Here is a 24,143-nt window from a genome sequence, read left to right as displayed (position 1 = left end):
TCTTCCAAGCTAATACACTGGAATATTTAAATTAGAGCTGTAGCAGTGCAGGTGTAAAAATATTTTTGAGGTTCCACTATGGAGGCTACACAAGCATATGAAAATCGCTCAATAAAATTATATGCAGAAAACAGAAATGTAAGACATCTTTTTGGAGCACAAAATAAGTCAAAGCACTTTAGAAAATATTTAGACTATGTCAACATATTCTTTAATAAAAAAAGGAAAAAGATATTTAATTACACTATTATTATATCTAGCCCTTTTCTATCAAAAGAACCACCATGAAATGCTTCCATAGGGAAGTGTTCACTTAATTTCACTCAATTTTCTACTGCATCCCAGCCTGAAGACAAAATTTAGGAGAGGAGTGAATCTGCAAAATTTATAACATTTAAACAAAATTATCTCTGTCCCAGGACCTCAATTTTCAATTTTACATGATCACCTAGTATATTTTCCAAAAATTTCACTTGAAGTTCATCCCTAAACTCCAATGCTCCCACTTCCACTAAACTAATCTCTCTCATGCACACACCCCCATTTCTGCCCAAACAAACTTATTAGGAAGCAGTAAAAGCAATTCACTAAATTAATAATGTTCTAGTTCAGGATGACTTGCAACAGAAAAACAAACAAAAAAAAAGTTTACTCCACTACCTTTGTCATATGACACAGTTCTTGCTTATTTTAAGGACACAGCTAAAGCTTTACCCACAAAGAAAATTTCCAAAACAAAATTGGAATGTCATTTGATGTAGTGGACAGAAAATGGCTTTTTCAAATTTGTTTGCCAAATAACACAGCTCATCTTTCTAAATAGTGAAAAATACCACATAAAACCTTTGTGTTTTAATAAAGAAATGGCAAAATATGGCATGTTAAAGGCTTACTTGACATTCAGGAATGCTCAAAATACATCTCTGTCACTCCCCTAGTGAACAGACTCCATTCTAAACCTTTCTTTCAATTCAATGCAGTCGAGATTTTCACAATTGCCTATTCATTACCCACAACAGTAATGTTCCTTTAGTCCTTTGAAGGCTATGTTCAAGAACCCTGGAAAAGGAATAAAAAAATCAGCTTGACACTTGTATTTTGAAGGGAACTGAAAAACTTTACGGAGTAAGTCACACTGCCCTTAGTCATGTGTTTTACCTCCTGGACTACTTCCTCACATTGTTATCAGGATTTATTCATGATTGCAAATCTTTAATGAAAAGTGGGAAATCTAATTTCAATTTAAGAATATCTAGGCACAATAACATCAGGAAAAATTTTATTTCTGGTGGTCTTGGGGCAGCTTGGTTTAAGAACTACATGTTTTTAAGGAAACCGCTACTTTGAATGCTCTCTTTGAATGTTTGCCACCTTCACTTTAAAGTCAATTTCCAAGTTACTGCTGTAAACCCTTAATGACAGTGTTCTGTCTTGTATAAGGTGGGCACAGGCAATGAAACAGCAAAGGGTGTCTTCAAAACTGTGATGCATACTGACATGTTTGAAATTTTCTACAACGTTTCCTGAGAATATCAAGTTGGGTTTCATTAAGTTTTGCTAACTTTTGCTTCTAAATTTTTAGTCAGGTAGCCCACCACTCCAGCTGAAGCAAAATCAAGAGATCTTTTAAGTAAATTTTGCACATTTTTCAGTTCAAATGTTTTGGTTTGGGGGGTTTTTTTGGGTTTTGGTTTGGTTTTGGTTTTTTTTTTGGGTGGGGTGGTTTGGGAGGGGAAAGGTTGGTTGGTTGGTTTTTTTTCAAAAGAAGCACTGCCAAATGCAGACAGCTGAACTTTTCTTCTTGAACAGTTCACACTACTGAAAACTCAGTGAAGAATAATATCTGTCAAGGCTTTTCGTCATTTTCTGAGACAGGTAAATTGCTGTAAATCTGAAAGCTTTGAAATGACAACTTTTACAGATATGACATCATCTCTTTTATAATGGCTTCTCTTGTAAAAATAAAACCATGATGGAACTTGGCTTTTTGACTGCATCTGAGCCATGAGAAAGCCTATAGAGGGGGAAAAAATGTTGTAAGATAATGTCTTTCTCGACTTCAAATGGCAATTGCTGTTTCTTAAAAGCAGATCATACACATCCTCATACACTAACTCTCTTCAAACTTCTTTATGCTGAAACAATTAAAGCCACATTATCTTAGTTTTCACTCAAGTCCTTTGTTCTGTTGTTTCCCACAGTTCTTAGAGGTCTCAAAGAAAGGGGTTGGGAGAAGAGAGGAGGGTACTAGTACAAACAAGTACTGGTACAAACCCTTGTTGAGTTTTGACTATAAAACGTCTCAGATTTGCACAAATTTTAAGGCCCAGTCACCTGGGTAGCAGCAGCCAGAATCACTTCTAATGCCATCCACAGAAGAGAAGATTCCCAAAACAGTCTATTGAAGTCCTCCCATGTACAATCAGAAATGGGAGCTATGGGATCACGAGTCTCTGTCCCAGCCTTGATATTTCACTGCAATAGATAAATAATAATTTCATGTTACAGCTTTTCCCCAAAGAGGTTTTATGAAGTCCCAGGTCCTGACCTGGAAAAGAATAATTGCTTTGCCAGCCACCTTCAGCGTGGCAGTTGAGAGGACTGTCTCATCACACCAAATGAGTTCTCAGAGCAGTCAGTCCCATCCATGGTTGTTTCTGCTTATCTTACTCCCCAGTGAATTCCTCTTTCCCTGAAGAGTACTGGGCCTGAGAACAATATAAAAAGAGAGCAATGTAACCTCCTATGGATAAATTGGTTCTTTGGACACAACTAGTTTTAAGACTGTGGAATAATTTAACATGAAATTACCTTCAAGTTCCCAAGAAAACTTGAAAGGGCTAAGATGTCTTTTTACATAAGTTTCTGGGTGTTACAAGGTCAAAACTGCATTGTTGCCAGTACTTATAAATGTCATTTAAAAAAAACAAGTCCTATCTCAGCAGACAGGTTATACAGCACACAAGGTAGCAAGAAATAGATGGTGTAGTCATTGTCTCCTACAAACTTGACATGTAAGTGAAATGGCTCCATTCTTCCTCAGGATTTTGAAAGGTCTGAAACAACACAGTCTAGGAATACATTTTCAGAAGTATAAATTCCTATTTGCAGAAAGAAAATCAACCTGTTTACTTTTTTTTTTTTTGAATAATCATCTCTATTTATTTCACTTTTCACTACACTATTCTTGAAGACATGCCCAACATCAAATGGAACTTTGATTCTGATTCAACTTCTCAGAAACCCTGCCTATCAACATAGCCCCCAGAAGACCTTCACACATTCCACTTGCCATGTGGTAGAAGAAAAGTCTTAAGGACAGAACTTGGTTGACTGTCTCTATTGAAAGAGCAGCTGATAATTTTAAGCAGCCCAGACTTGCACTAAGTCAACAGATCCTGATTCCTCAGCTATATGCATCCTAAGAGTCAGCTACACATGAGTGCAAAGTTGTAAAGACTGCTGGACTGCAACGACACATGCTGGACTTTACCCTGCTTTTTGGTCCAGTCAGTAAGGGAAAACAGCTTGAAGAAACAGATCTAATAAAGTAAACCACATGCAGGTAGACTCCCAAACACGTCCCTGGACACATCCAGTAGCATACTAAAAAAGGTACCAGTCCAGCAGCCTAGTAAGCACTGACTGGATTGCTGATCCAGCCTACTGGCATTAGTCCGGACATTGAGAGATCATTTAGAAACACCAGATCAGAGTGTCAAAACTTCTTTTGGAATACTGTTTGTAACAAACCTCAGCAGTACTAACACCATATTGCTTGGAAAGCAACCTTTCTATCTTCATTAATATCCTTTCCATAAATCAAGCTTACTGATGGCACCGAGTATTCCTCTACAGTGACTTGCCATAGTTACAGCAATCCCATTTGATCCTGTAAGAAGGAATTTGTGTTCAATGACTGAAGCATTTGAAACATGAAAGAAGCTTTCTCAGCTGCAGAAAATCTGGCAGATACTCTGTTTTTCCAAAGACAGTGTCAGGATTTAAATACCACATCATTTCTCAGCGTAAGTTTTCAGACCCAGACAAGCCAACTTTCACGCAGAAGGAATCAACACTTGTTTTTTAATACCGGAGAGACTGCTTTGAGTGAGCTCTTGCCAGTAGTTCAAAAAAGAAGCCAAGTCTCTGAATTGAAAAAATCTTTTCACAAATTAATTACCATGCCTCTGTCCAGAACAATGGACATCAAGAGCTATGAAGGATAAAGATTCAATCAGGCATGCATTACGTTGGCTCAACATAGAATTAAATTATGGCTGAAAGGGTAGAGAATTAAATAGTCTCATGGTAATTTTTTGATATACACTCCAAGTACTTTAAATTCACTATACAGTTACATAAATTTCACATGTGCTCAAAACTGTGATCTTCCTGTTCTTAATAAATGAATTGTTAGCATGTCAAACAAATTATAACAGAAGACTCCAAGAAGACCTGCAATTTCCTGGTCTTGTGCGCCAACCAGAAACCTAAACATGAACAGAAAAACATTCTCATCCATGCTAAATACCAGCAGGATACTGCAGAACCCTTCCGCTAAAGGATTTTTACCAAAGACTTACACTGTTCATCAGTTTTCCTAATTCTTTTTTTTAAAGTCCATCACTCTGCAGGCAGTTCTTGTTCCAGAGAGATACCCTGAACCTGAACAGGTATCTTTCTGTGAGAAAGGAACACTTACACAGTGCTTTATGTGCACACATCAGAGCTCTCATTTTAAATTATCAGGAAGACTATCTTAAGTTCAAAACTTAATAAAATGAATAAATCAGTATAGTAATTCTACCAGTCTTGCTCTTCAGTTCTGAGGCTTTCCAAGAAAAGGTGGATAGAGATTTTTCTGTGTGACAGATACAGAAAAACAATGCAAAGATTGATTAAATGAGAAGTTCATACCACTGCACAAATCTGCTTCATGCAGCAGAGCTGCAAGACTTCACCATAAATCTGAAGCATGGAAATATCACTGCAACTGCATCCCAGTCATTCTTGCATCACCAAACATTTTTACTTGACTCTACTGTGCTAACAGCCATACAATACAGAGTGTCCCATGACTTTCAAGATTCCATAAAAGACACACACATAACAGCATCCCAAACATATTCACAGACACAGCACTTCCAATACCATGTACAAACAATCCTCTATAAAAACTCGCTGACTTTAATACTCTGAAGACTTTTGTTGGATTATATTTCAGGAGGGGTAGAAAATACATTTCAGTGAGTTTAATCACCACCAAGATGCACAAATTCAAGATCATCTTAGTGTCAGATTATCTCTCCTGGCATTTTTGCAGTCATCATACCAGCCATCAGAACACAGACCTTGTTCACATACCCCGACATCAGAGTTCAAATCATTTAGCCAAATACCCTACCATACACAGAGAAGTTGGTCATCTCTCCAACACAGACATAAAAGTAAAATTTTGTTTGAGAGCTAGAAGTCCTGAACACCTATTTAATAGTGAATTCTTTGAAAATGTATCTAATAAAATGGGAAAAATGGCTGGAAAGTAAGCAACATTCACATTATAATGAACTTAGCAAAACTAGATACAGCAAAAGGAGTAGCTCAGTAGGAAAAACAAAAAAATGTGAAATGTCTCATATATTCCAGCTAATGGCCCAGGAAACCACACCTCATCTGTCATTTCTGTACACAATCTAGCACTACCACATGGTACTTACACCATGCTGGAAGGGGTAGTGTTTAAGTGGAACTGTCACCTGTTCCACCTGTCTTCACGTACACAAACTGGCACTTCTGCCTGGAAGATGACACGATGCTTCTTCATTGATGCGAAACAGAGGGAGGTTCCCAATGCTGAGTCCCTGACTGCGCCCCTCTTTCAGCCTGCTGCCTTTAAAAAAGTTTGTTAGACAATATTCCAGAGAAGTAGAATTTGCAAAAATATTGCTGAAAAGGATTTAAGTGTAAGTTTAACAGCAAGCAGGTAACCAGCCCCAGTGACTTCCAAGTTAAGGCATCAGTTAAAGTTGGTTTGGGAATTATGTCAAAAAAAAAATACAAAGGAAGTGACCTACTTGAATGAAAGATTCATTTAGAGGTTTATATGTTCAGATCCCCTCAAAACAGGCTGACAAGAGGTATTTGCATATATTTCCTTAAGTACAAACTGTGAAATGTCACACAGGATAACTCTTGATTAATCCATTAGGTTCATACAGACTCAAGAGTTTTCCACTATCTTTCTATTCACTGCCTATTTCTGCTCACACAAGAAAGTACCCCTTCTGTCTCCTAAGTATATCCAAATGCTTAAGGATCAGAGTAGATACTAAAACCAAAATGGCAGCTTAGCTGCAAAAAAAGAATGAGTAGCTTAAATAAAAGCAACCTGTGCTATAGACACTCATAGATCTTTCTAACATTTTTAAATTCCAATTTAAAATAGGATGGCCAAGATCTCAAGAGTCTCCTTATGAGTCTTCACTTCTTTAGCCTTTCTTCATCCTTTTAATTCACTCAGAAGCTGCCAAAGAACTCTAAAAACTACGTAACAGAAGCTTTAGCAGGATTCTAATTTTGGTCACAGACAACTAAGTAGAGCAATTCTAGATAATATTAGCTGAGATTTATGATGCATTCAACATCTTCAGATGCACAAGAGTATTTTTGGGCATCACTTGGAAAGACAATATTCAATGTACAGCTGGTAAATTTTATTCCTTTTTTCCTCCTATTTCTATACAGGAAGCATATTCATACTGCACTTTCTCTTTTTATTTTTTTTTTCCAAAGGATCTATTTCTTCAGCAAGAGAAAACACAAGTCTGGTCCTGGTCGAGCCTCACTTTCAATGTATCAAGATGATCAAGTTATAGCTGGTTTTCAGAGTGGAAGTTAGATAAATCTTTGTTACTTCTCTGAGCAAGATGCACCAATAATTAGAGGAAGACATGCCCTCTTGGGGCAACTCAGGATAAGAAAGGTCAGTCAATTTTTTCTGAACTCCACATAGGTTGTGTTGAATCTTTTCCTTTTCTGTTGCATTATTAAAACTAAATAAATAAACAAATAAATATAATAAATAAACTACAACTAACTAAATAAATAAATATATAAACTAAACAAATTTTAAAAAAACTTCACATAATTGTTTTACCTACCACTATCAAAATCTCTTTTCCAAAGAAGAAAGAGCACCTATAAAAGCCTAGATCAAGTTCTTGGTAATGGAACTGTTCTTATTTTTATACGCTTCCCAATTTCTGTCAAGCCTGAGAGCTTCCACATTCCACTCAGACCAAACTAGGGGTTTGTCAATGATTACACTTCCTATTAAAAGATAATAAGAAAGTCACCTTGAAAAAGTATTTTTTAAAACCTCTCTAGAGAACTGTCTTGGGACATTGCTTCCTTATCGCCTCTTTTAACGATGAAAGGATCAAACATGAGATCTGTGACTTTTACCAATGAGTGAGAAGATGATAGACTGGAAAGTAAAGGGGAAAGAGCTCTTTATATCTCTCTGAATCCTTGACACCACATTTCCAGCAAGGAGTAGAAACTATTTCTTCCAGCAAGGAGTAGAAACTATTTCTATAACATTAAGCCTTTAGTCTGTATGAAAATCACTGCTTGGATTCTAAGATCTCATATCAAACTGATTTCGCTTGAAACACATCTCCAGTTCACTGCTAACACAGAATGATCTAGAACACCTGACTCCATTCCTCTTCCTTACATCACAAGACTGAACCTAGAAGCTTTAAAGCCATTGCTTATTGCTGTAAAACTGGAAGCATTTTCCAAGTGATACCAAACCTTAAAAAATGCTAGCTACCTGTAGAATGACTGAAGTGAGTGAAGGAAAGATGAGCCAGCTGCTTCAGCTTGTTCCCAATTCTGCATATCGATATAGGACAATGTGAAGGGGGAGTTTAGGAAGGATGTTTTTTAATCACAGCAACTGAGACAGTGATGTTTCCTTATTATCTACGCATTTCCACAGATCAGTTGAGCATGCTTCCAGGCACAGGATACCATACTGTCACACTAATATGAAAGAGCATTTCTATTGCTAATTGAGAAGTCTTCCCTTTAGCTTCAGACAATGACCTTTCATCAGCTCACACATGCGAGTTCAGTGACCAAACAACTCAAAATTCAAACTACTAGAATGTTCTTCCTTTAATCCCAACACACTTTATCTTTCTGTGTTTATTAAAACCCCACACTAAAGGCAGAAAACCTTTAAACCCACACCAAGATATCTGCCAAGGCTAGGCCCCCCCTTATTCAAGGTGCCTGTGTGGAAGCCAGTATCAGAAGGAACATGTCGCATGCAGCAGTCAGATTTCTAGAGCGGGTAAATGTGGAAACAGGCTTACAAGCTCCAGTGTTTGGAGGCTAAACATCGATTTCTGTTGTTTCACCTGGACACATCATTAGGCAGAATGGAGCAATGGCCCACCAAAGACCAACCTGTGGGTATCCTGGTCAGTCTGATATGCTTCCTAAACTAAAAGATGGGTAATCATTAATCTGCTGCAAACCTGCCACCAGCTCTGTTGCCAAAACAAGAACTAGTACTGGTTCAATCTTCACAGAAGGCTACAACGCTGCACATATCACATCTCAGTTATCAAGCACTTCAGTGAAAATCCACTGTCAATTATTTAAAGAAACTAAACAGTAATCCAATCCAAGGATAAGAGTTTCTCATGTTTAATCAAACAGATCTCCAGTGCACACTAGCAATTTATGTGTGAATACTAGTCCATTAAGGAGTTGAGAACAGCTTGGAAATTGAAGCGCCTTGAATGTTAAAAGCACCCAACCCAAATTACATAAACAATCCACAACCTTATTTAATTTAAAAAATCTTCAGGTTAAATGTTAGTCAGATTTTGGGAGATTACCTAGAGAAAATGTCATGTAAGCTTACTCTGTATTTATGCTTTCCTAGATAGTTTATGGATGTTTGGCTTCCTATTTACAGACAAGCATTCCTTTTTTTAAGATACATATGTATGCATATATATACACCCACATACATCTTAGCACACACGTATATGAAATACTGCATTTTATTAAAAATTCCTTATTTTTCTGTATGTTCCCATATATGTATGCAGTTGCATGCACACATACCAACAAAATAAAACATAAATATTTTTAAAAGACAGACTGTGACTTCCAATCCATTACTGGGGTATCAACCCTTTCCAGTTCAAAGGGGTAATATCCTAACAAAGAGGAAGATCACATCCAACAAGAGAAAGTTCCTAGAGCAGGGTCTTTCTTCAGAGCAATATTAGAGAGTAAAAATCTTCTTCTTACAGGTAGCCACACCCACAGCTGCTAACGTGTTCCTGGTATTTCAGGTCATCCTCTTGCATTTATACTGGCTCCCTAATGACTTGCAGAAGAGCAGAGAAAAAAAAAAGACTGGCAAATGTGTAATCTGTTCTCTACTCAGAGATGGACCTCCTGGAGACCTTCAAGTCTTATGCCTTTAGCATTATCAATCATTCTGCTGTCTTAGTTTTCAATCCCCTCTGCCTATAAGATCTTTTTGGAAGCTGCTAATTTGCAGGCCCAGGGCAATTACATAAGATGTTATTTTAGTCGTGAACAAGGCACTAAATTTTGGAATCTGCTGCTGTTGCGCATTAGCACAATGAATTCTTCATCAGTTTTTGGATAATGATGTCTAGGCGCTTGGGGACCATGTTATGCTTCTTTATGCCTATCTGGAAGCTGAATTTAAGGCTATCCAGACACTAATTCTTCTGGCCTCAACATCTTCTCATCAAGACACAACCATGTTTTCTGCCTTCTTGAAAATCTGCTCAGAGATAACATTAATAGGAGCTCCTGACAGATTCTGCATGGTTTCAGATGCTGCACTGCATTTTAGAAAAAGGAGCTTGATGGAACTTTAGTCTGACCCAATGACAGTAGTTATTATTTGAAAACCTACTGTATACAATGGGACCCAAGTACTTGCAGGTTTGCAACGGACTTACTCGTGACTTAGCCAGGCTGCAGGACTTCACTGACAACACAAGTAACAAGTTTTACCCTTTAACATTGTATTACTTTTGTATTAATACACAATTCTCCTGCACTTTGATACCAGATGCCAACTACTGAACTAAAATGACTGCCTCTGCAGATATCCTGGCTAGTCCTGTATTCAACACAAACAGGAAGTAATATTCTGAGACCTCAAAACACCAAAGATTTCCTTCTATTTCAAAACAGCGCTGTATCATTAGGAGGTTAATTTGCAAATTAATCTCTGTAGTCTTCTCTCATCTACTGCTTAAGTGCATTGCTGCTTCTTAAAGTAAGCAAAACCCAAATACAAACAGATCATTTATATAAATGCATTTGCATCCAATCGTGGTTCACAATCATCTATCCAGAGATTTGCCCTTCCTGCTGAAGTTCATGAAAAAAATAGGAAAAATGTTCTCCTGACTAACTCTGCTCCTCTATTTATTTCACACTGACTGGCTTTCTGTCCCAAGATTTTGTAACAGAGGTAAAAGTAGTCACTTGCTTTATTCATGAAGCTTACTGCCAAACTACTGGAAAGATTTCAAACCCAGAACTCTGGAAATACAGATTTAACAAAAAACATTGCTCTGGCTAGACTTGGTTAAATGTCACAGTTGAAAGATTTAGTGTGCTTACTCTCTTCTTATTAAGTAAATATTTCCAGTATTTCCAAATTAAGAAACTCTACAATTGAGACTAACTGAACACAGCATGAGCTGTATGAAGTTGAGGAGCAGAAAAGATACCTACCTACCTGAAGGAAATTAAGTTATAGGTGAAAAATAGTTAATGTCATCCCCTCAAATGCAAGTATTCTTAACTTTCCCAGTCTAGTTATAAGGAAGAATAGTAAGCATTAAAAGTGATCTAAATTTTGAAGTAATTACAGAAAAATAAAACTCAATGTATTAACTCACCCTGGAGGAAAAAACAGAGTAATCTAATTCAAACTAGTCTGTGGCTGTCCAGAGAGATTACCTCCTGGAAGTACAGTAATTATATTTGTAAAGTAAAATCATTTATGCCTGGGGTAGGAAAGCCCAAGGGATTTTATTTTTTTTATTATTATTTGAAATGTGTAAAAGCTTTATAGTGACATCCATAGCGAGAAAAGTGCTTTGTGCACAAAAGTACACATTCTGTGTGATGGGTTCATCAGAAGTGGTAAACAGATAACTGGAATGACTGTATCACACCATATGTCACATATGAACAGACATACAGCTGCACTTTTCCATATAGGGCCCATACATTCTAAGCTAAGTAGCAGACTGTTCTGAAACTTATTACACATGCATTTTTTGCCAAATTTGTAATTAGACTAATTCTTACAATTCTAAAGAAAGGATTCTTAATGTTTTCACTGAATGTTCCTCTATGTACTTTTTTGTTAGTACCTTACAAATAAAATTACTTTGAAAAATCCAACCAAACAGTACATTCATACGAGCTCAAACTTATTTCAAGCGTCTTAGTTTAACAACTCCAGTTAATAGCAAGACCTAACAGTACCATTCTGACAGTCACACTGTCATATAAAACACTTGTGGTTTTTGGAGAAACAAGGCATGTGGTCAAGCAAGGGCTAACTTAGGTCTTGTCTACAAAAGAGAACTCTACCAGGAGCCAGAAATTCATGGTTTGAACAGTTAAAGAGAGCCAAAGTAAAACAATACTAGAAACTTGAAATCATCTATGAAGCAGTTATCTCAGAAATTTCAAATTACAACAATGCGCCTTGAGACCTTCCACTTTATGATGAGTCCACCTGCTGAACAGTCCACCCTTCTCCTTTCCATTTCCTATTCATTAGTGCCAACGAAGTTCTTCCTTCTGAAGGCCCCCGCTGCCATTCCATGCCCTGAACAGCATGGAATCTGATGTAAGACTGAGAACTGTGTGCTAAACTTGTTAAGAACTACACATTTCTTTCTGCTGCTGTTTAGTTAATCTGTGCTGTTTGCAGAGCTATTTGCCAAGATTTGACACAGTTAAATGTGCACGCTTCAATTCATAGCTAATAAATTCCATTCAGCAGTAAACCTGCCTGCTTCCAGGTGACAGCACAAAAAAATCCCGGCAGAGACTGCACCAATTTCCCCATCTAATAGACTGCTGGATGGGACAGTCTTTTTTTGACCCAACTACAAGAGAAAAATTCCTAACTGAATCAATTTTTGGCAACAGCAGATTTTTTTTTAAGGGATTTAGACACTTACTTGTTAAGAAGCACCAGCTTATTTATCAGTGTACTCAGCTAAGCAAGCAGCCATCCGCACGACAGGAGCTGGCTTCTGTCACTCAGCCGGTGCGGTGGCCCCGAGCCCATCGCAGCGCCGCTATCCCGCTGTGGCCACTGGAGAGCGCGCTTGAGCCACCTTTCCGCGCCGACCCGGCGCGTTCGGGCTCCGCACTCCCAACTTGGAAAACATTAAATGCAAAACCCTTTTCTGCCCCTTTTCAACAACAGCCAAAGCCTCTTACATTCTCACCAGTGTACACACCCAGTTAACCTCCCATTCCAACAGCACGATTTCTAACAATGTCCGGATCCCTAAGGTTTACCTGTTGGAAGCCAGTGGTGTAAGCATGGCAGATACAAAGACAGATGGATGGATGGATTTTTTTTTCCCTATCAAATTATGTGTCAAACTCAAGACACAATTCAACTCTTCGGTGCTCCCATACCCCTTTCTCTTTGTGTATTTACAGCCTGTCCTCAAAACTACCCAAACTTTTCTCCCCTCCAGCAACAGGAACATGAAAGAGTTGTGAGGACTCTCAACCATCAGTGGAGCAATTCAAGCAGAGTCATTACTGCCCTGTGACCAGGTAATGTTACAGAAGTGTTGATTAAAACCCAGCAACACGAGGTACCAGTTTATCTTGCTTCCCAAAGCACAAAGACTTAAAGGTAGTGTGTCCATTTGATCCCTCTTGCGACAAGACACCTGTGAGATTATTGCAGAGCTAATGATGGACAACTCCTTTCACACAACAGGCTTACACCAAGGTTGAATTTTATCCATGCAGCAACTGGGCCACCCCACGTAAAGCTATGAAAGAATAAAACAAAATTCACAGAACCGAAACCAAGTGTTTCACTTGATAAATAAGCTGCGGTTGAACACTGCTTTAAATACCACACATAGCAATGTACACCCAGAGTTTGTCCTCAGGGAAGATCATGTAAGACAAATGCCAGCTGCAACAAGTTCCTGGAAGTTGTTAAAATACTACAAAGATTAAACCTGTATAAAGGAGCTTTACTGGTCAGAAGTGACCGAATCAAGCACGGCTCATCCCATTTTGCTGTTCCGTACCAAATGTAGTGTAAGCAGCAGAGCCGTGCCAGTAGATCTGAGAAGAGAGACTGTCTGAATTCAGATGACTGAATGCCCTGCTGTCACACACTCCATGAACATTAAGTTTCACTTACCAACTTCTCCCTGCCTGCACGCTCTTTACCAAAGAATGCATAAACTGAACTTTCAGTTGTTAATTACAGCTCCTTCTAATGATCTGAAGAATGCATGAGAAGCTGTAAGCAGCAGGATGACTACAGCAAAATTAATAACACTCAAGCAATTTCTGTGCAGCAGCCCTGTCCTTTGCTACAGCACAACAACTCACAGTACAGTAAGCCAGAATAGCTTGGAAAGGAGAAATTAACTTTTCTCTCACTTCATTTGCTAGAATATAGTCTGTCTTCCTAGTCTGAGAACTTCTGCTGCATAAGCAGTTTCATCTTGCCAAAAAGACCTCTGTAAACTTCAACAGAGGATCAGGAAAGGAATGGGATGGAATTTTAATAAGATACGTAAAGGCTGACTTACCAACTGGCCCACTGACTTGTTAAAAAAAAAATCAACATCACATAAAAAGTTGTTAACATGTTTTACATGCAAAACCGCTGACATGATCCCTGCAGTCAGATCTCTGAACAATTAATGAATGAACATGGAATAAAATATTTTTTAAAAGTTTATCGTGGAATGGAATAACACAGCCAGAATGACTGATACATCTTTCTTTTATTCTCCTGCTGATTTACTCGAGGGCTCCCCTACCTTGTGTTACTAGTCTTAAGAAAAAACTTTATCCAATCTTTTTACCCTCAGTCTATTTACCCTCAATCTACTTTCCTCCATCCTGTGTTTGGATATTTTAGAAGGTATCACTTAAACTTTTCATCAATGCATATTTGACCAGTGGGTGGAGATAATTAGAAAATTAAACCCAAACTATTTGAGTAGCCACTCTTACTACAGAAGCAATATTTGAATGCCACAGCTCTTTCAGTAAGAGGCTTACGTAAACTATCTTAAAATAAAAATTTAAACTTTTTCTTACATCCTAATTTTCATTATTTCAATAATATCTTGATAAAATGTTTGCAATCAAAATGTGAAGGCTTAAGCTGATTTCAAATCAACAATTGTCTCCACCTGCTGGAAAAGTGAATTTAACTGAAACAGTAATTTGATCCTTTGGGATTTGGGTAAGCAGAAGCTGCAAGAGGAGCAATATTTTTGTGTAAGATACAAAGAATTTGTGTGTCATGTGTCATCATGTTTCGTATTCCTCTCCCCCAAAAACAAGTTTATATAGAAACCACAGTCATTCTCTGCAGTAAGCATGGATTTCACCGAGTCCCTGCTCCCAAACAGTTCCTTGTCAGAATGTAAAACTAGTTAATACTCTTAAAAAACATGTATAGGTAATTTATTAAATAACACTTGTTCCTAGTAAATCTGAAATGTCATCTGATTTCAGTATCTTTCTAATTCCCGCCATGGTTTCATGAGACCAGGACACTAGAAGGAGTTCTTTAAATAACTGATGTGTAAAACCCATGGAATAGTTGCTAATATGAAACATTGTTACATTCTGAAACACTGTGTGAAACACCTTTCTCTTTTAAGCCACAGACATTGAAAATAACTAAAACACGATGATAAGAGTAGACAACATCCCATTTTTCAATTCTTATTGTTATTATTTAATAAAGGTTGTGAAATTACTGTAACTTCAAAGACTCTAATTAACCCAAAATAAGAATGTAAATGTTTACATATGAAAGAACCCCTGTCCTAGCCTCTCTTTCTATCTTTGTTTTTGCTCTCTGTTATTCTTGTAAGAGTGACATCAGCCATTACTACATAATTCAGGCGTGCTTTATTCTGAAAAACAGCAATTTTAAGCCACAGGAAAGCACATTACCATCACCATGCTTTGGTGCACTACAGTATTGCTGTAGTATAACCTGAGATCCATCTGCAGATGCTTATGGAATCATACAAGCCCTGTAACGGTATTCGTGACCAGCACATCTGTACTTCAGCCTGTCCCTCGCATGTCACACCAAACTAAACTCACTCTTCTCCAACACCCTCTATGAGCTCCTTCTCTTGTGGGGGACAGCAAAACCACTTTTCCCTCTCACGGACTTGCTCTTAACCCTGCCAGCATATTCTACGTCATATTTCCACACAAATAAGTCCAGTAGTGTCTGTACCCCTCCAGTTTTACCACATGTGCAAGGCCAACCCTTGCACGTTTTATCCATTTTTAGTTTAAGCACAGAACATGATGGAGCATTTTATTTTAACATATGTGAGCTTTTCATCCTTTCAGATCTTGAGAGTATTATTCCTTCCACATCTGCATGGAGACTATCACAATCCCAAGTGCATACCCGTCTCTTGAGCAAAAAGAAATTCCTCCCACTTCTTCTGCAGCATGAGAAGAAATTCACTGATCAGTGTCCTGCACAGAGGAGCAAAGGGCACTCAAAAGCCTGGGACAGTCACACCCAGTCAGAACTTTAAATCACTCAGCAGAAAGTGTGGGTTTAAAGCAGGACTCTGAACTTCTAGAAAATGACATTCAAACTACAATTCCTACGAACAAATACATTTAGAATAACACAAGAATTCAGAGACTGAGTCACTGTACAAAGAAACTCATACTAAAGAGTCTTTTGCTTGTCATTTTGGTACTATAAAGTTTTCTGCAGACCACTGACCTCTGTTTCCGCACATACAAATACCAAACACATGGACTTAACAGCAAGCTGGATCTTGATGCTGACCAAAGACACCCAGTGTTTGAGGATAATGCTCTGATTACATCCTTAAGAACTTAAAATACAGACAAATTATTTGGTCAATTACTTGGTTTTCCTGCTTTTACTATGGTTAAATATCAACTAAAAATGCCAAAACTAGTAAGTCAAACTGCCAAGATTTCTGTTCCTTTCTGCCTCCCTGAGGTTTACAAAACCTTTCCTTTCCTTTTCCTTTTTTTACAAAAAAAAAAAAAAAAAAGAAAATAAAGATCAGATTAAAATTTTATGCTCTAAATAAGAAATGTCCTAAAAGCCAGGGTTCTTGCAGACATTCATCCTATTCACATTTGTTAAGACTCTTTTGTATTATTCAGGCATATTTTCATTACTTCCTTTCTTATTTTTCTTTTATTAAAAAAAGAAAAAAAAAAAGAAACCATCATGATTTAATAGCTTCCGCTATTTTTTTAAGGAAAAAAGGGCACAAGAGGTAGCTCAAAAAAGGTCCAATTGCACATATGTTGCAACAGCTTTTCAATCATTTTAGAGACTTACAGTATGCAGTTGGCCCACTAATAGAGCAGCAGAACAGATACCATTCCACAGAGCTAGTACAGTATATTTGTCAATAATTTCCATATTAATTAGTTCTCAACAAGACAAGCTGAAAGAGCAGTGATCCATAAGATCTAAAATAAATGCAAGCACCCTGAATTCAAGGAAGCTGAATATACACCCTTTTGGTTAGATGTCAAAGATTCCATTTAAAAAAAAAAGGATAAACAAAAAACTCCCAAACCTAAACAACAAAATAAAAACCTAGCAGTGCTACCAGCATTGTGATACCATACCTCAGTACTGCAGATTTTTCACAGCAACACGGACCTCAGGTAACCTACCTAGTGCAATACTTTGAGAACAAATTAAGGACATACGATCATTAATTCCAAGCATTTCAAGGGAGGGAAGAGGAAACTAAAGATTTCTCTGAAGGGTCATTTAAAAATCCCATTTAAATGAGCTCAAACTAGACTTCAATTGTCAGCACTTCATTTAAATGAGAATTTTCTCTATGTCCTTTTCAGGAAGAATTTCTTGGCAGATGTTGTATGGTCCAGTCAGAGTGTTAAAAGCCAACCACCTCAGCAGAAATAAAAGGAAACATTATGATGCTAGTGTCAACCCAACCAGTTTAACAGACACTATCTGTTCAGAAGCAGCATGCTAAGATTTCAAAGCCTCCTCTACTCCGACCATCTATTTATAGGTGCCCAGCCTCTGTACAATTTCTCGCAGCCTCTTCTCCTCTCAAAGCCAAGTGGGAGAAGTTTAATGGATATAATCCTGGGCCTTGTGCTGCAAGAGGGCCAGAAGATCTGCAACTCTCCTCCAGCAAACCCATGCGCAGGGAGACCAGCTGTTAGGAGAGGAGACTGGTGGAACCTACTAAGGAGTCAAATACATGGGATAAACCTTCCCTGTGTGTCTTTTAGGAACACACACATTTTTCGTCAGCCAGCAAGTTGACAGTAATGAACCACATCAGCATCAGAGCTTCAGCAAAAGATACCTTTGTCTGCTTCCTCCTCAACACCAAGCAACAGCCTAAGCCAGCTGCCTTTCAAGCCAAGACAGAAGCTATCCAAGCCAGGATAGATTTGACCCCCGGACCGCAGCAATGTCATCCAAGCACCTTCCCATCTACAATGCTACTACTGCACCTTCCTCAAAGAAACTCAGAGGCTGCTGGCTTTTTTTCTGTGCAGCCTCTACCCGTGCACATTTTTTAAAGCACTGATCCAGGTCGGCTCTCCTTCATCTCCACCAGATGTAACATCGCAGGAAGGGTGCAGATATTTTCCTGCATAGGGAGCACAACGCCACAGGCTGAACTCTGGTCCAAGCTCCGCACATCCATCCCTGCTGCCTCCTCTCCTACACCTACATCCACTTGCCTGTAGTACTCGTACAACGACCGAGGAGATGACAGCGGTGCTGGAAACTCCTGCCCACCTGATCACAACCACATTTTCGCCCCTTTCCCCAGTCAGAGGCAGACGGAAGGGGAGGGTTGACTTCCTCGGGTAGAAAACAGGCAGGGAAAGGCCGGGGCAGGGATCAGGAGAGGAAGAATCACCCCAAAGGGAGAGGAGATAATCCCCGAGAGGCGAGGCTGCGGAGGAGCATAAACGCGGAGGGAGGGACAGCGAACTGGGGGGATAATCCGGCAGAGAAGGGGGAAGATAATCCCCTCGGAGGGGGGAGGTGGAGGATCCCGGAGAGGGAGGGGCGGGAAACCTGATAATCTCCAGGAGGAGAGAAAATACCGGGAAAGGGGGTGGGGGGAAGGGGGGTGGGCGGGTAGATAATCCGGAGCGGCAGATGAAGCGCGAGTCTCCCGGGGACGCATCCGGAGGCGGGAGGAGGAGGGTTAATCCCCGCTCCAGGGGCAAAAATCCCTCTTCCCGGACTCCGGCGCTGCCATGTTCGCTCCCCTGCAGGCCCGCCCGGCCCCGCTACCTGCGGACGGCTCTTCCCGCCTCACGCCACACGCACACGCGGCGCCTCCGCTCCCGCCGCCGGGTCGAGGGGCTCGGCCGGGATGGCTGCGGGACCCCGCCTCCCACCACCATTTCCCCGCCGGCTGGGAGGGACTGGAGAAGCGAGGAGCCGGGCGGGTGAACCCTCCCTCCTCCCCCCCGCGCACGCGACCTCCCCGCCGGTACAGGAACTCACCGGCCGGCACCGAGTCCCGCTGCTCCCCGTCCCCTCCTCCCTCAGCGGGCGCCGCTCAGCCCCATGGACGATCCCGGGCGCGCGCGGGGCTGCCGGAGGGACGGCGCGAGCCGGAGGTGCCGCCGCCGCCGCTCTGCGCCCGCCTCGGCGCGCGCCGCCGGCGTGGCTGTAGCACGCGCTCCCGCCGCCGCTCCTCTGCCCCGCCCACCCCCGGCGAGCGCGCGCGCGCGCGGCCTCCGCGGCAGTGGCGCGCGAGCGCCTCCCCCGCACCCGCCCGGAGGGAGCGCGCGCGCGCGCCTTTGCCTCGCCCCCCCCCCCCCCGCTTTCCCAGTGTGAGTGTGTGTGCGAGTGAGGGTGCGAGTGAGAGTGCGAGTGGGAGTGGGTGAGTGTGAGCGTGGAGGGCCCAGAGGGGTCGGCGAGTGTGTGGGAGTGCGCGTGTCGCGGCGTGTGCAAGCGCGCGTGTGTGCGAGGCGGGCAAGGGGGGGCGGCGCGGGGCCGTGTGGGGACACGCGCGCGTTCGTGTCAGAGCACGCGCGGGTGAGGGCCGCCGTGGGTGTGGAGCGGGTGTGCCAGCGTGCCCGGGTGCCAGCGTGCCCCTCTCCTCTCGCCGTGTCCCCGGCGGCGCCCCCGGACGGGATTCGGGCTCCCCCCGGTTCGTGTCCGGGACCCGGTGCCGATTCGGGCCACCCCCGTTTTCGTGTCCGGGACTCGGTCCCGAGTCCCGGGAGGGGACACGTGGCGCTGCCCGCTCAGTCGCCGAGTGCGAGAAATGCCTGCAGAGAAATCACACGTTTCAGAGGGGAAAGGGAAAGTGGGGAGTTTCCCCATGCCAATAACCTGCATGACCACTTAAATGGAAATAATACTGGGAAAGCGATTTCCCCGCACTTCTGGTCACTGTTTAAACATTTCGTTTGCTTTGAGCAATGATTACAGAGCAGCTCTCGCTTTTTTTTTCCAGGGGAGGCTCTCACCTTTGGATAGTCATGGACTTAGGGAAATTTGGGTTGCACACGGTCAGTCCTGCATGCAGAATTCTTGCTAACTAAAGCTGGACTTTTTTTGTTTCCACCTAAGGGTAAAATTTGCTCCAGAAACGAAATGCTCATATCCAAAACAATCTGTCACTCCTCAACTTGTTTTCATTCATTTATTCCTCTTCATAGCGACTTTCCTGGAAATTTTTTTAATCCAAGCATACACTTTAATTGCAATCTGTATAATTATGCTGTTTTAAGAATACCTGGTAGCCCGGTGTGACATAAGGTAAACCTTCACAACAAGCTGTCTGCAATTCATGCTGGCTTTTTCTTTGGGACCCACTGGAGAAAAGGGAAAGACAGAGCTATGAGAGGGCAGAGTTCTAACAGAAAATCCACTAGTTACCCATTTTCATCTTAATGGGTTCAGCTTCTGCTTTCCTACCACATAACGACTGAACTGATTTCTGTGCCACCAACAACATCAAAAAAAGCAGCTGATATTTATGATGGGCATAATTGCAGAAACTGTGGATCAGCAGCCAGCAGGTGAAACACCTCTCTCAGATTGTCCAATAAAGTTGCATCAAGTAAATAAGATCCTGTGCACCTCATCTTAGGAAAACTGTGTAAAATTCCTTTAGGAATTATTTTTACTTACTCTTCAAATTACAGTAGCTATTCTGTGCTGAGAGCTTCATAGGCATGTGGAATTATACATACCCAGGTCGAAAGAGCTTACAGCCCTCCTGCAATTTCTCAGTAAAAAGTCCAAATTGAACATATTTTTGGTAAATTGCTTCACAAACAGTTATCTTTTTCTCGTTAAAGTGAAAGGAAACTTAAAATGGCATGAGGGATTCTAGGCAACATAATGACCTATAACACCCTTTCGGTGTTTGAACCCCTGCAGCTGCAATGGAAAAACTGACAGGCGTAAAAAATCTTCACTCCCCAAAAAATAGCTTTGGGTTGTTTTCTCTCCTTTGCCTGTAATTTTTTTTTTTTTTGGTGATGTTCTAATTGAACCAGAGCCACAGAATGCATAAATGCCATCTCATCCTGTATTTCAAACTCAACATCTTGTTGACTTCTTCTCTCACAGCTTCTGCATTTGTGAAAACTGAACATTATTCTATTAAGGAGAAAGGGTTGTAGCAATTTATGCTGACATCTTTCATGATATCCTGACTTTACCTTCGTGGCCAATGAAAGAAAATTGCTTCACTGCAAAACTTAGAGGCTCCTTATTACAGTTCAGCTCAGAGCTTGAATCCAAACCTGTGAAATACAAGAGCCCATTTTTGGCTGCAACAGAAATATCTAAACACGAAGTACTTTGACTGCTCCACAGTCTTTTGAGCATCTTCCATTCTGGCCTCTGCAGCTGCTATTTGGCTATTAAAGCCCTCTAGAGAACGTGTCCCAAATGCTCACACGCCATTTTTTGCTCACTATTTAATCCATTTGATCCATTAGGGTCAAGGAAGAAATAGAGATGTACTGTTTTAGAGAAGAACTTAGAAATTGATGTTTACTCTCTGTCAGGAATTATCATATCCTTTGGGCTTTTTGCTACTTACATTTGCACGCTGCTAATCGCAGAAATCCCCCGTACAAGGATGGTCCTTAGGACCCTGCTGGTGCTGTTCAATCTGACAGCTTTGAACCATTCCCGCAGTGCAAAAACGACCGTAAATCTCTTTCGTCCATTTAATGGGCAATTACTGCACTTCAGCGAAGCCTCACCCTGTTCCCAGTTTGTGGCAGGGAAGACAGGACCTGGCCAGGGCTGACTTGTCCCAGCAGTTTCTGGCTAGTGATCATGGTCAGCCAGGCGTAGGTTAGAAGAGTGCCAAAACCGAGTTTCTTTATGCCAGGGATTATCTCAGACTCTGTCTAGCCACAGGATTCAGGCAGCGTAAGGACCGTATGGTAGGGCAGCCCCAGCCCTGATACTTTTGGGCTGATTGATTTGCGTTCGCTGGAACTGCAGTTTATGACTCCTCAGAGCTTTGAACTCAGCCTTTGATGATACAGATCTCACTTGAGCGCTTTTGCTGTGAAATCTTCTGCTCCTTTTTGTAAAACTGCACAGACCAGGGTGGCTAACATTCTGACTGCTCTCTACTGATGCGACGAGCAACGAGGTAGAGGTCTTTCTCCAGGGTCTCTTGGTTTTGCCAGAGCTCTTACCCGGACGTTAGAGGAGTCAGAGGAGCAGACATTCCAGTATACAGAATGTGGAAAGGAGGATGTGGTTTTCAGTCCTGTTATAGTTCTGGATGCACACAAAAACAAAAACCTGTAATTACCACAGCACTGCCACAATAGTGGAGAGGTTATCTGCTGGCTTGTGTCAACTGTGCCGACATTTTCTTTGTCTTATTCTCTGCAGAACTCTGGGTTTGAATTCCAAATTCTCGATCACTGTTCTGATGGCTATTTTAATGACAAAATGAACACTTGTACCCACAGAGGAGGTACTACTTAGAATTCATTCCCCTTTCCATACTTATTGTGGCAAACTGGTGTGGAGTGAAGGACTTTGGGGTGGTGTATTTTTTTTAAAGGAGTTCTTAGGCTGATTGCTGGCATATTCAGTAAGTCCAGTGTTCCACACACTTTCGTTAAGCAGTGTCTAATTTGGATAATCATTTATTATGATCGGTCTTAACGCAGACCTAACTTTAGACTACTTCTTTATTTGATAACCACCAAAATATGCTGTCTTCATAATGTGAAAAAAATTAACATAATGAAGTGTCAGTTTCTTTGCTGTATTTATCACTGTTTGAAGATCTTATGATGATAACTTTTTTATGTATCCATTTACATACTATCCAAAACATTTTTCCTAAGTTTTTGGTGCCAAAGAAATTAACTAGGGGATTTTTAGTTATCACTATTATTATTATTTTTTTCATTTATTTTTTGTGTGTAGTTTGTTTTCATTTCTGTATACAAGACAACATAGAACATTTTTAAAAAATATCCAGCAAATACAGCAAAATTTCTAAGAAATTACACCATTTTCCAAGCCTTGAGTTGCTCCAGAGTAACTCATTAAAAGATCACATAGGTAATTACAAACACTGACGGTAAAATAAAACCAGTTTTCTTTCAGGAGCAGGTTGATCAAACCCACAATATTTAGGAGAATGTTGATTTACATGGAAAGGTGGTATGAAAGAATAAAAGAAAACAGTACCTACAGAGTTAAAAGGCTACATGTGTAATTCCACTGCTATTTTGATCACTGAGGTCTGTATGCATGTGGAATTCAACTCCATAGAAGGAGATAATGAAGACAAATAGTATGGCTTTATTTTTAAAAGGGGTGGATAATTTCATGGCAGCTTACAACATTGGTAACTGGGCAGGCTAAGATAATAAGGCTAATCAAATCTCATGCTTCACAGCACTTGCTCCCTGCGGGGTCAGGAAAAATCTTTCCACTGTATACAACACTATACAATTAGCAAGGTTATTATTGGGGAGCAGAGGTACAGCCTTCTAAAGCAACAAGCTTTTGCCATTATCAGAGAACAGAGGCTGTACTTGACCCAACAGAAAAAAAAAATATTTTCTTATGCCACTTCTGCTTCTTTACACTGACAGAGTCTAAGAATTATAATTCTTGGGGTTTAAAAAAAAATCCCTGGAACATGATTACCTAAGTGCATTACTGTCTGAAATCTGTCAAAAACTCTTCCACCTGTGACTGCTTGCCCAATTCAAAAATAGTTGAAATGTGATTCCTGTGTCACTGACTGGACACAGGAATCACATTGATTATGCTGTTGCAGGTTGCAAGTGCACATTTCCTTCTCATTAGGTCAGGAAGATTACAGAATTTGCATCTATGCAGCAGTGTAGGCAGAAAGAAGGAGTCCCAAATGATGATGGGGTTTTAGCTAGGAGCTTAAATGACGTATTTTTTGAATATTTAGTTTGGGAAGTACCCTTCATTTTCTTTAATTGCCCGAACATATTGTTGTAGGTGTTCTGTGTGTACACTTGTATTTTATTTCCCATCAGTGTGTGCATCCGAGAAATTATATTAGATGCAATTGAAAATATTTAGCTATTTTTTCTGCAAAATTTATTTCTTTATGTGTTACTCTTTATGAGTTGGTGGGGTTTTTTCCTCAGGAGGTGGAGGAAGCATGACAGCAGAACAACATTCTTTAAAAGCCTATGTTGTGAAAATAAGTCTCTTTTTATGAGCTATACCTCAAACACAAAGACAGTTCATTCGGAAGTGCTAATTATTTTCAGGTGACCTATAC

At 40.5% G+C, this 24,143-nt stretch overlaps 1 protein-coding gene across 8 annotated transcripts in view; it reads right to left on the bottom strand.

The window, feature by feature from the left end:
* MPP6 (membrane palmitoylated protein 6) overlaps positions 1-22,370 on the bottom strand; it is a 63,100-nt gene extending 40,730 nt beyond the window's left edge. For 2 of the 8 annotated variants that reach the window (XM_038123455.1, XM_038123485.1), the window contains exon 1: positions 18,656-18,827. The gene's annotated coding sequence lies outside the window, so the exon portion shown is untranslated. Of the gene's footprint in view, positions 1-18,090; positions 18,113-18,655; positions 18,828-18,871; positions 19,005-20,114; positions 20,194-21,434 lie in introns of those variants that run through there. The other 6 variants (XM_038123446.1, XM_038123435.1, XM_038123472.1 and 3 more) reach the window with 6 other exon arrangements.
* Between the last annotated feature and the right edge of the window lie 1,773 nt (positions 22,371-24,143).

This window comes from Motacilla alba, chromosome 2 (genome assembly GCF_015832195.1).
Source record: "Motacilla alba alba isolate MOTALB_02 chromosome 2, Motacilla_alba_V1.0_pri, whole genome shotgun sequence".
In the NCBI taxonomy this organism is placed as follows: Eukaryota; Metazoa; Chordata; class Aves; order Passeriformes; family Motacillidae; genus Motacilla; species Motacilla alba.
Note: the sequence above shows the minus strand (reverse complement) of the source record. Positions and strands in the feature narration are given on the sequence as shown.